The sequence below is a fragment of the Oncorhynchus nerka genome, linkage group LG10, assembly GCF_034236695.1.
Source record: "Oncorhynchus nerka isolate Pitt River linkage group LG10, Oner_Uvic_2.0, whole genome shotgun sequence".
Lineage (NCBI taxonomy): Eukaryota > Metazoa > Chordata > Actinopteri > Salmoniformes > Salmonidae > Oncorhynchus > Oncorhynchus nerka.
In genome coordinates, this window is record NC_088405.1 from 31,177,549 (window position 1) to 31,188,507 (window position 10,959).

General features: G+C 40.5%; 1 protein-coding gene across 4 annotated transcripts in view; it reads right to left on the minus strand.

Moving 5' to 3' along the window:
• Positions 1-10,959, minus strand: part of LOC115135135 (potassium voltage-gated channel subfamily KQT member 5-like) — a 150,709-nt gene that overhangs the window by 23,562 nt on the left and 116,188 nt on the right. The window lies entirely within an intron of this gene.

Consider the following 10,959-nt stretch of genomic DNA (forward strand, 5'->3'; position numbering starts at 1 on the left):
ATGTCACATAGCCCTGTGAACCCAGTTCCTGATTAATTAAACTCCCTCAACATAAAAAAGGGCTACTCTGCGGCAGTGTCCACAGTAGAATAAAATAATTATATTCATATTGTAGTCCCGTGATCCGTCCCCACAGTTCTTGTATGTGACATTTTACAAGTCAAGCTTTCATTTGCACGTTAAAGTAATTAATTATATCCCACAGGGGACAGTACCACAGACTCAGTAAGGGGGAAGATAGATCTATATAAAATATATGACATGGACTGGAACCAATCAGAGTTCCTGTGGTCTGATATGAAGGCAACAAAAGCAATACTTGGAAGAAAAGCATTTTCCATTTTAGCTCATTTACCGCAGATCTGACAGTGTGCCTTTCAACTAATCTATTTCGTATTTCAACCCTCAGGAAACTGTCATTGCTATGTACAAGCAACCACAGCAGCTCCTCCAGCAGACGCAGCCCCCTCCCGTCATCATCCATCTACACACAATACCTCATAATGACAAAGCAAAAAAACAGTTTGATTTTTAGAAAAAAAAAAAAAAATCTAATTTACATAAGTATTCAGACCCTTTACTCAGTACTTTGCTGTAGCTGCATTGTCGGAACTAGAAGCACAAGCATTTCGCTACACTCGCATTAACATCTGCTAACCATGTGTATGTGACAAATAAAATTTGATTTGATTTAGCACCTTTGGCAGCGGTAACAGCCTCGATTCTTCATGGGTATGACTATACAAGCTCGCCACACCTGTATTTGGGAAGTTTCTCTCATTCTTCTCTGCAGATCCTCAAGTTCTGTCAGGTTGGATGGGGAGCGTCGCTGCACAGCTATTTTCAGGTTTTTCCAGAGATGTTCGATCGGGTTCAAGTCTGGGCTCTGGCTGGCCCACTCAAGGACATTCAAAGACACCACTCTTGCATTGTCTTGGCTGTGTGCTTAGGGTCATTGTCCTGATGGAAGGTGAACCTTCACCCCAGTCTGAGGTCCTGGGTGCTCTAGAGTAGGTTTTCATCAAGGATCTCTGTACTTAAAATAAAACTTTGCACGTTCATCTTTGCATTGATCCTGACTAGTCTCCCAGTCCCTGCTGTTGAAAAACATCCCCACAGCATGATGCTGCCACCACCATGCTTCACCGTAGGGATGGTGCCAGGTTTCCTCCAGACGTGACACTTGGCATTCAGGCAGGCCAAAGAGTTAAATCTTGGATTCTCATGGTCTGAGAGTTTAGGTGCCTTTTAGCCAACTCCAAGTGAGCTGTCATGTGCCTTTTACTGAGGAGTGGCTTCCGTCTGGCCACTCTAGCATAAAGGCTTGATTGGTAGAGTGCTGCAGAGATGGGAGAACCTTCCAGAAGGACAACCATCTCCACAGAGGAACTCTCGAGCTCTGTCAGAGTGACCATCAGGCTCTTGGTCACCTCCCTGACCAAGGCCCTTCTCCCCAGAATGCTTAGTTTGGCCGGGAAGCCAGCTCTAGGAAGAGTCTTGGTGGTTCCAACTTCTTCCATTTAAGAATGACGGAGGCCACTGTTCTTGGGGAACTTCAATGCTGCCGAATGTTTTTGGTACCCTTCCCCAGATCTGTGCCCTCGACACAATTCTGTCTTGGCACGCCACTGACAATTCCTTCGACCTCATGGCCTCATTTTTGCTCGCACATGCACCGTCAACTGCGGGACCTTATATAGACAGGTGTGCCTTTCCAATCAAGTTAATTTATCACAGGTGGACTCCAAATCAAGTTGTAGAAACATCAAGGATGATCAACAGAAACAGGATGCACCTGACCTCAATTCTGTGTGTCTCACATAGCAACGGGTCTGAATACTTATGTAAAAAAAAATATATTTTTTTATACATTTGCAAACATTTCTAAAAATCTGTTTTGCTTTGTCATTATGTGTGTAGATTACTGAGGCTTTAAAAAAAAAATCACCAATCGTTTTAGAATAAGGCTGTAACGCAACAAAATGTGAAAAAAAGTCAAGGGGTCTGAATACTTTCCAATGGCGCTGTATCTAACCTAGATCGTTAACTACATATACTAGCCATCGTTGCTAGCAGCAAGCACCATGCCCAGTCTGTCTCCCCCTGCGAACTCCTTGCTCACCGCCTGTCCAAGCCAGCATAGCAAAGATTATCAGAGTTATTCAGTATATAGTACAGCTTCACCACTTCCTCTAATCCAGAAATAGTTTACGAAATTAAGAGCGCCGGTATTTGTCTGAGCATAACTAGCATGACCAGGCAACCTCTTCTGCTTACCAAAACTCCACCCACTGTTTAATTGTCAGGTCTAACACATCGAAAAAATTAACACTAAGGAGCAATTGGGAAATAAAAAAGCCAAATTAAGCATTGCAATTGATTAATTGAATTCATTAATCATTTGATTGACAGTTAAATCATAGAGTATGGAAAATGATTATCTATTGCAATTGAGAATTCATGTTCTTTTTGTCACAATTCATGTCACGAAGAAATGTAAAACATGAGAAATGTAATTTAAGCATTTACATGTATTTATTTTTTATTTTTGTTATGTGTCAGTGTTGTAATGGACAGTACAATGACATTTTTCAAATTGGCAGGCATTATGCACTCAATTATTAAAATGCTATATATTTTTTACATTTCAATTTTGTCGCAAAAAATGCAAACCCATTAGGAAAAGCAAACATATTGATGTATAATTAGCATTTCCAATTGAGTTGTCAGGTAAATGCATTCATATTACATATAAACTAGTTACTAGCTAACGTTATTATACGAGCTAGCTATTAGCTACTGACGCACTGTTGTTCACAGCTTTTCACTAACATTGTTCATTCATCAAGGTAACAGAGTTTCAGTAATTTTTTATTTTCCCTTTATTTAATCAGGTAGGCTAGTTGAGAACAAGTTCTCATTTATAACTGTGACCTGGCCATGATAAAGCAAAGCAGTGCGACACAAACAGAGTTACACATGGGATAAATAAACATGCAGTCAATAATACAATAGAAAAAAGTCTATATACAGTGTGTTCAAATGAGGTAGGATAAGGGCGAAATAATGACAATATAGCAATTAAACACTGCAGTGATAGATGTGCAGAAGATGAGTGTGCAAGTAGAGATATTGGGGTGCAAAAGAGCTAAATAAATAACAGTATAGGGGATGAGGTAGTTGGATGGGCTATTTACAGATGGGCTATGTACAGTTGCAGTGATCTGTGAGCTGCTCTGACAGCTGGTGCTTAAAGTTAGAGGGAGATGAGTCTCCAGCTTCAGCGATTTTTGCAGTTTGATCCAGTCATTGGCAGCAGAGAACTAGAAGGAAAGGCGGCCAAAGGAGGAATTGGCTTAGGGGGTGACCAGTGAGATATACCTGCTGGAGCGCGTGCTACGGGTGGGTGCTGCTATGGTGACCAGTGAGCTGAGATAAGGCGGGGCTTTACCTAGTAAAGACTTATAGATGACCTGGAACCAGTGGGTTTGGCGACGAATATGAAGAGCGAGTCAGCCAACGAGAGCATACTGGTCGCATTGGTGGGTAGTATATGGGGCTTTGGTGACAAAACGGATGGCACTGTGATAGACTGCATCCAATTTGTTGAGTAGAGTGTTGGAGGCTATTTTGTAAATGACATCGCCGAAGTCAAGGATCGGTAGGATAGTCAGTTTTACGAGGGTGTGTTTGGCAGCATGAGTTGAAGGAGGCTTTGTTGCGTTATAGGAAGCCGATTCCGGATTTCATTTTGGGTTGGAGATGCTTAATGTGAGTCTGGAAGGAGAGTTTACAGTCTAACCAGACACCTAGGTATTTGTAGTTGTCCACATATTCTAAGTCAGAGCCGTCCAAAGTAGTGATGCTGGATGGGCGGGCAGGTGTGGGCAACGATCGGTTGAAGAGCATGCATTTAGACTGCCATAGAGACTGCCAGAGGTCCGGACAACAGGCCCTCCAATTTGAGTCACTGAACTCTCTGAGAAGTAGTTTGTGAACCAGGCGAGGCAGTCATTTGAGAAACCAAGGCTGTTGAGTTTGCCGATAAGAATGTGGTGGTTGACAGAGTCGAAAGCCTTGGCAAGGTCGATGAATACAGCTGCACAGTATTGTCTCTTATCGATGGCGGTTATGATTTTCAACGCAGATACCGATTATTGGATGACCCAAAAAAACGGATGTATTTTTGATGACAATTACAACAATATTGAATGAACACTCATTTTAACTTAATATAATACATCAATAAAATCAGTTTAGCCTCAAATAAATAATGAAACGTGTTCAATTTGGTTTAACTAATGCAAAAACAAAGTGTTGGAGAAGTAAAAGTGCAATATGTGCAATGTAAGAAAGCTAACGTTTAAGTTCCTTGCTCAGAACATGAGAACATATGAAAGCTGGTGGTTCCATTTAACATGAGTCTTCAATATTCCCAGGTAAGACATTTTAGGTTGTAGTTATTATAGGAATTATAGGACTATTTCTCTCTATACCACTTGTATTTCATGAACCTTTGACTATTGGATGTTCTTATAGGCACTTTAGTATTGCCAGTGTAACAGTATAGCTTCTGTCCCTCTCCTTGCTCCTACCTGGGCTCGAACTGGGCTAACTAGCTAGCCATTTCACATTGGTTACACCAGCCTAATCTCGGGAGTTGATAGGCTTGAAGTCATAAACAGCTGCTGGAAAACGCACGAAAGTGCTGTTTGAATGAATGCTTACGAGCCTGCTGCTGCCTACCATCGCTCAGTCAGACTGCTCTATCAAATCCTAGACTTAATTATAACATGATAAGAAATACGAGCCTTAGGTCATTAATATGGCCGAATCCAGAAACTATCATCTCGAAAACAAGACATTTATTCTTTCAGTGAAATACGGAACTGTTCCGTATTTTATCTAACGGTTGGCATCCATAAGTCCAAATATTCCTGCTACATTGCACAACCTTCAATGTTATGTCATAATTATGTAAAATTCTGGCAAATTAGGTAGCCCAAACTGTTGCATATACACTGACTCTGCGTGCAATGAACACAAGAGAAGTGACCATTTCACCTGGTTAATATTGCCTGCTAACCTGGATTTCTTTTAGCTAAATATGCAAGTTTAAAAATATATACTTCTGTGTATTGATTTTAAGAAAGGCATTGATGTTTATGGTTAGGTAAACATTGGAGCAACGACACGCACCGCATCGATTATATGCAACGCAGGACATGCTAGATAAACTAGTAATATCATCAATCATGTGTAGTTAACTAGTGATTATGATTGATGGATTGTTTTTAATAAGATAAGTTTAATGCAAGCTAGCAACCTTGGCTTACTGCATTCGCATAACAGGCAGTCTCCTCGTGGAGTGCAATGTAATCAGGTGGTTAGAGCGTTGGACTAGTTAACTGTAAATTTGCAAGATTGAATCCCCCGAGCTGACAAGGTAAAAATCTTTCGTTCTGCCCCTGAACGAGGCAGTTAACCCACCGTTCCTAGGCCGTCATTGAAAATAAGAATGTGTTCTAACTGACTTGCCTGGTTAAATAAAGATTAAATAAAGGTGTAAAAAAAAGGGGGGGGGCAAATCGGTATCCAAAAATACCGATTTCCGATTGTTATGAAAACTTGAAATCAGCCCTAATTAAATCGGCCATTCCGATTAATCGGTCGACCTCTAGTTATGATATCGTTTAGTACCTTGAGCATGGCTGAGGTGCACCCATGACCAGCTCTGAAACCAGATTGCATAGCAGAAGAAGGTACAGTGGGTTTCGAAATGGTCGGTTATCTGTTTGTTAACTTGGCTTTCGAAGACCTTAGAAAGGCAGGGTAGGATAGATATAGGTCTGTAGCAGTTTGGGTCTAGAGTGTCTCCCCTTTGAAGAAGTGGATGACCAAGGCAGCTTTCCAATCTTTGGGAATCTCAGACCATACGAAAGAGAGGTTGAACAGGCTAGTAATAGGGGTTGCAACAATTTCAGCGGATAATTTTAGAAAGAGAGGGTCCAGATCGTCTAGCCCGGCTAATTTGAAGGGGTCCAGATTTTGCAGCTCTTTCAGAACATCAGCTATCTGGATTTGGGTGAAAGAGAAATGGGGAAGGCTTGGGCAAGTTTCTGTGGGGGGGGGGGGTACAGGGCTGTTGACCAGGGTAGGGGTAGCCAGGTGGAAAGCATGGCCAGCCATAGAAAAATGCTTATTGAAATTCTCAATTATCATGGATTTATCGGTAGTGACAGTGTTTCCTAGCCTCAGTGCAGTGGGCAGCTGGGAGGAGGTGCTCTTATTCTCCATCGACTTTACAGTGTCCCAGAACTTTTTGGAGTTAGTGCTACAGGATGCAAATTTCTGATTGAAAAAGTGAACCTTTGCGTTCTTAACTGCCTGTGTAAATTGGTTCCTAACTTGCCTGAAAGGTGGCATATCGCGTGGGCTATTCGATGCTAATGCAGTAATAACTTTCATGGGGTTAGGTTTGATAGCCATAAAAAGCAAACAACCACATTCTTTCCAAAAGAGCTAGTTAGCATCACTACTTGACATTTCAGACCTAACTACTGTACCCCGCACGTTGACTCGGTACCCCCTGTATATAGCCTCGTTATTGTTATGTACATGTTAGTGTTACTTTTAGATTTATTCGATTATTATTATTTTTACTTTAATCCATTTATAAAATATTCTCTTAACGTTGTTGGTTGTTGGTTAATGGCTTCTATGTAAGCATTTCGCCGTAAGGGTTCTACACCTATTGTATTCGTTGCATGTGACAAATAACATTACAATTTGATCATGTTGGTGTCAGTCACTTTGCCTCAATTATTTGTGTTAGATAACTAGCTAGCTAAAGTTGGCTACATTATACCTATACATTGCGACTTTCTACTATTGGCTAGCTAGTTACTAGTTGGCTACTTGCCTTGATTCGTGCACCACTGGTTTCTTCAAGTTCACGTATTTTAGCTCCACCGCGACCTGTTGAATGAAGCGTAACATGATCTAGTGCACATGCAAGACTTGCCAAGCTAACTTTACTAACTAGCTATCGCTAACAACTAACTAGTATTTGCATAGCAGCTTTGTTGTGATGAATGTTTTTGTTGTTGACCTACCTATAACCCTTCCAATTGATGTATTTTCCACCGTGAAGGTGACGGGCGGAGTTGAAGCCGACCCGTCTGCGCCACGGCCTCTGCGCCCACAGGCATAAAGATCTCCACTTCTGGAGAACACGCGGTCGTTGCCACCATAGCTGTCCCTCCCATTTTGACAATGCGAACCGTTGGGATTCCCTCTCTCTCTTGGCGCTCTGAAACCACCTGCATTTCCCATCCCAAAACACACATTTTCCTTCGCACCCCCTTTCCACGAAGACCTCCAATCTGTGGGTGGTGCTGTGGTAGCAGGCGTAGGTACATCGTTTTCCTCCTCCCAGTCCGACATTACAAACGAGAATGTGCGATAACTGGCCAGCTAATTTGATATTATCTCACCTGATGCCAATTGTGGTCCCTAACATCCGGTTTGTGACCTTTCTATTTTTCACACAATCAGTTGTTTGCAATTCAGTCGGGTGGATGAAAATCCATCTAAACTTTTTCGGAGGAATGTTTTTTGTGTGTTTTTGTCTTCCTCACTGGGTGAGATTATGCTACGTTCATAAACAAATGGGAAGGTGATATTTACCACATCCATCTGGAAAAACACCCACTGTAGTGATGGGTCGTTCGCGAACAAGTCGGCTCTTACTTATAAGAGCCGGCAAAATTAAGATATGAATAATCAAAATATTTAAATGAATAGAATTAACTACTTCAAAGAACGAAAAAATATATATATATAATAATATAGGCCTAAATGCTCAAGCGTACACACATTCGTTCTGAAAGATCTGCAGATCTGAGCTGGTGGAAGAACAAAGCCTCTGTCTACCCACAGTTTACTAAAGCCATGACAGGGAGACACTGCATAGTGGCCACATCCGTTTCCTCTGAGAGGGTCTTCTCGAAAACGGGACAAATATTTACTGAGAGAAGGAACCGCATTAGCCCCTCTAAAGTGAGGCAGTTTGCATTTCTGAATGCAAATCTCTTATAAAAGCAAAATATGGTCAGCATTGCTGTGTGCTGCTGGTTATAACATGGCAATAAAGAAGAGAGAGAAAAGAGAGACCAGTTTAATGTTTTAAGTGGAATGCTGCAGTTTTGCACATTGTTATTTATGTTACTTTGATATGGTGCAAAATTCTATTATTATGTTGTTCAGATTGTATTTGTTTTGAATTGTTACATTTAAATGCACTTTGTTTATATACATTACAAAAGTTATACTTCAAATGCACATGTGTAATAGCATCCTTCATTTTTTACATTTATTTAAATTTGTGGGCTGTTGCAGTTTTGCAAATTGTTATTTATTTTTCTTTGATATGGTGCGATATTCTATTATGCTGTTCAGATTGTATTCATTTTGAATGGTTAGATTTATATGCACTTTTTATATACATTAAAAAGTTACAAAATTACAAATGTTAATAGCATTCTTTTTCATAACAAACCCATGCATTTTTAAATTCATTGTGGTAAAGGTAGAGTATGATTTTAATAATTTAATTCGAATTGTTTTAACACCAATCATAGTCAAACTATCGCAAACTGTTTGACTTGAAAAAATAGAGCCGTTTGGGAGGCAAAAGACCCGGCTCCTTTTGGTGAGCTGAGCCGAACGACCCGGGTCACTGAAAAGAGCCTGAATGCCCATCACTAATCCACTGAACACCCCTCCAACTCGTAATTACTAGTGGGGAAACTCTTCTATCATCCCTGAGCTCCAACTTCTCACACATACTGACTTCACCTACTAAGGAAATTACCTCAATAATAGTATGTTCGGCAGGTTAAATAAAATAATAATAAAACAATCGGCAGGTGGGTGTGGCTTGAAGCAATGAGTGACGTATTTAAAGGGCAGCAGTGTATTTTGAACCCACAAACCAACCCCTCCCTGTTTTTCAACTGGTCGTTCAGTACAATTCTGTTTCCGTTTAATTGAACATTCCACTAGTTTTTTTTGTGTGCTGAACGCAGCTCTTTGAGGACTTCAAGTTAGGAGTCGTGCTGCATTTATAACAAAGTGGGAAGGTGTTATTTACCACATATGATTGGGAAAAATTTACTTGAACCCCCCTCAAACTCGTATTTACTAGTGGAAAACTTATTTATCATCCCTGAGCTCCGACGTCTTCCACATGCTGACCTTTGACGTCACCTACCTAGTTTGTTTACAAGCATGATAGCTGTACTTTTAGTTCATGGATTACACAGCTTGTTTTTTAGCCAGTCAGCGTTTCTCAACAAGTTCATAGCTCATGAATGCATCCAACTGGTATTTATGACTTCACAACTGGTAATTACCACCTTCCCACTTGGTTTTTGAAAGCAACATGAACCAGACTTAGAGGAGCTTCCTCTTACACAGACATTTTAGCATAGTAGGGCATAGGCGGTAGTATCAAAGATGGGGGTGTATATTGATTGGTGTATATAGGAGAATCACCCTCCATCACCCACATTTGACCTTCTAATCCAATGGGTTTTGAGAAGGAGGCGAGGAGAGAGGAAGCAAGGAATCAAAGAAATGTCATTGAGATTCTTCCTATGACTCTGCCTTTCCTCTCTTGTAGGCTATTATCTATATTGAACAAATAAATAAGCGCGACATGTTACAATTTCAAAGATTTTACTGAGTTACACTTCATAGAAGGAAATCAGACAATTGAAATAAATGAATTAGGCCCTAATGGCCTGGGACGGCATAGGCCACCCCGTGCGGAGCCAGACCAGCCAATCAGAATGAGTTTTTCCCCACAAAAGGGCTTCATTACGGACAGAAATACTCCTCAGCACCCTTCCTCCCCCTCCTCAGACGATCCCGCAGGTGAAAAAAATGGATGTGGAGGTCCTGGACAAGCTGTCTGTGGTTGTGAGGCCGGTTGGATGTACTGACAAATTCTCAAAAACAATGGCTTTATGGTGGAGAAATTTCTCTGGCAACAGCACTGTTGGACATTCTTGCAGTCAATATGCTAATTGCACGCTCCCTGAAACTTGACATCTGTGGCATTGTGCTGTGTGACAAAACTGCATATTTTAGAGTTGCCTTTTATTGTCCTTGGCACAAGGTACACCTGTTTTATTTCAGCTCATGAGAAATGGGACCAACACTTTACATGTTGCGTTTCTATTTTTGTTCAGTATACTTAAAGTGACAGCTCTGTCCAAGGTACTTCTCAGACAGCCCGTATTTGGCTGCACAGCTTTCTGTAGGCTGCAGAAAGATCTGGCCTTTGTGAGTTGAGTGCCCTATGTAGGGTTGCAAAGGGAGGGTATATTACTGGTAACTTTCTAAGTTTACCAGTAAACTACCAGAATTTTTGTAACTTTCAAGGATTTGATGTCATTTTCATCACAGGACATCTAGTGGCTTTTTGAGTAATTCAGATTATCACAGGTGTCATTAATTATCTCTGGCCCTCTTACAAAATACTAAAATAAGATGATTTTAAAATCAAAAATAGAATGACAAAACTGTCAAATACAACTCATCAACTTAGTGAATACCATTGGTGTTTAATATGAGTTTCAACATGAAATATCCTTTATATTTTGTTCACACTTTTATTTATTTAACTATGTCAATGTCAAGCCAAACTGTGAAAAAGTAAATAGTTGGAAGAGATGCAGAGTTATCTATTTGTTAATTGTCTTACTTTTTATCTGCATTGTTGGGAAGGGGATGGTAAATGAGCATTTCACAGTAAAGTATTACACTTTCTGTATTTGGCGCATGTGACAAATAAAAATGCATTTGATTTGATTCCTCATTAACCTTATGGTCTATCATCTAGAAACCCATGGACAATATGGACACAGATATAACAAATTAATACTTTATATG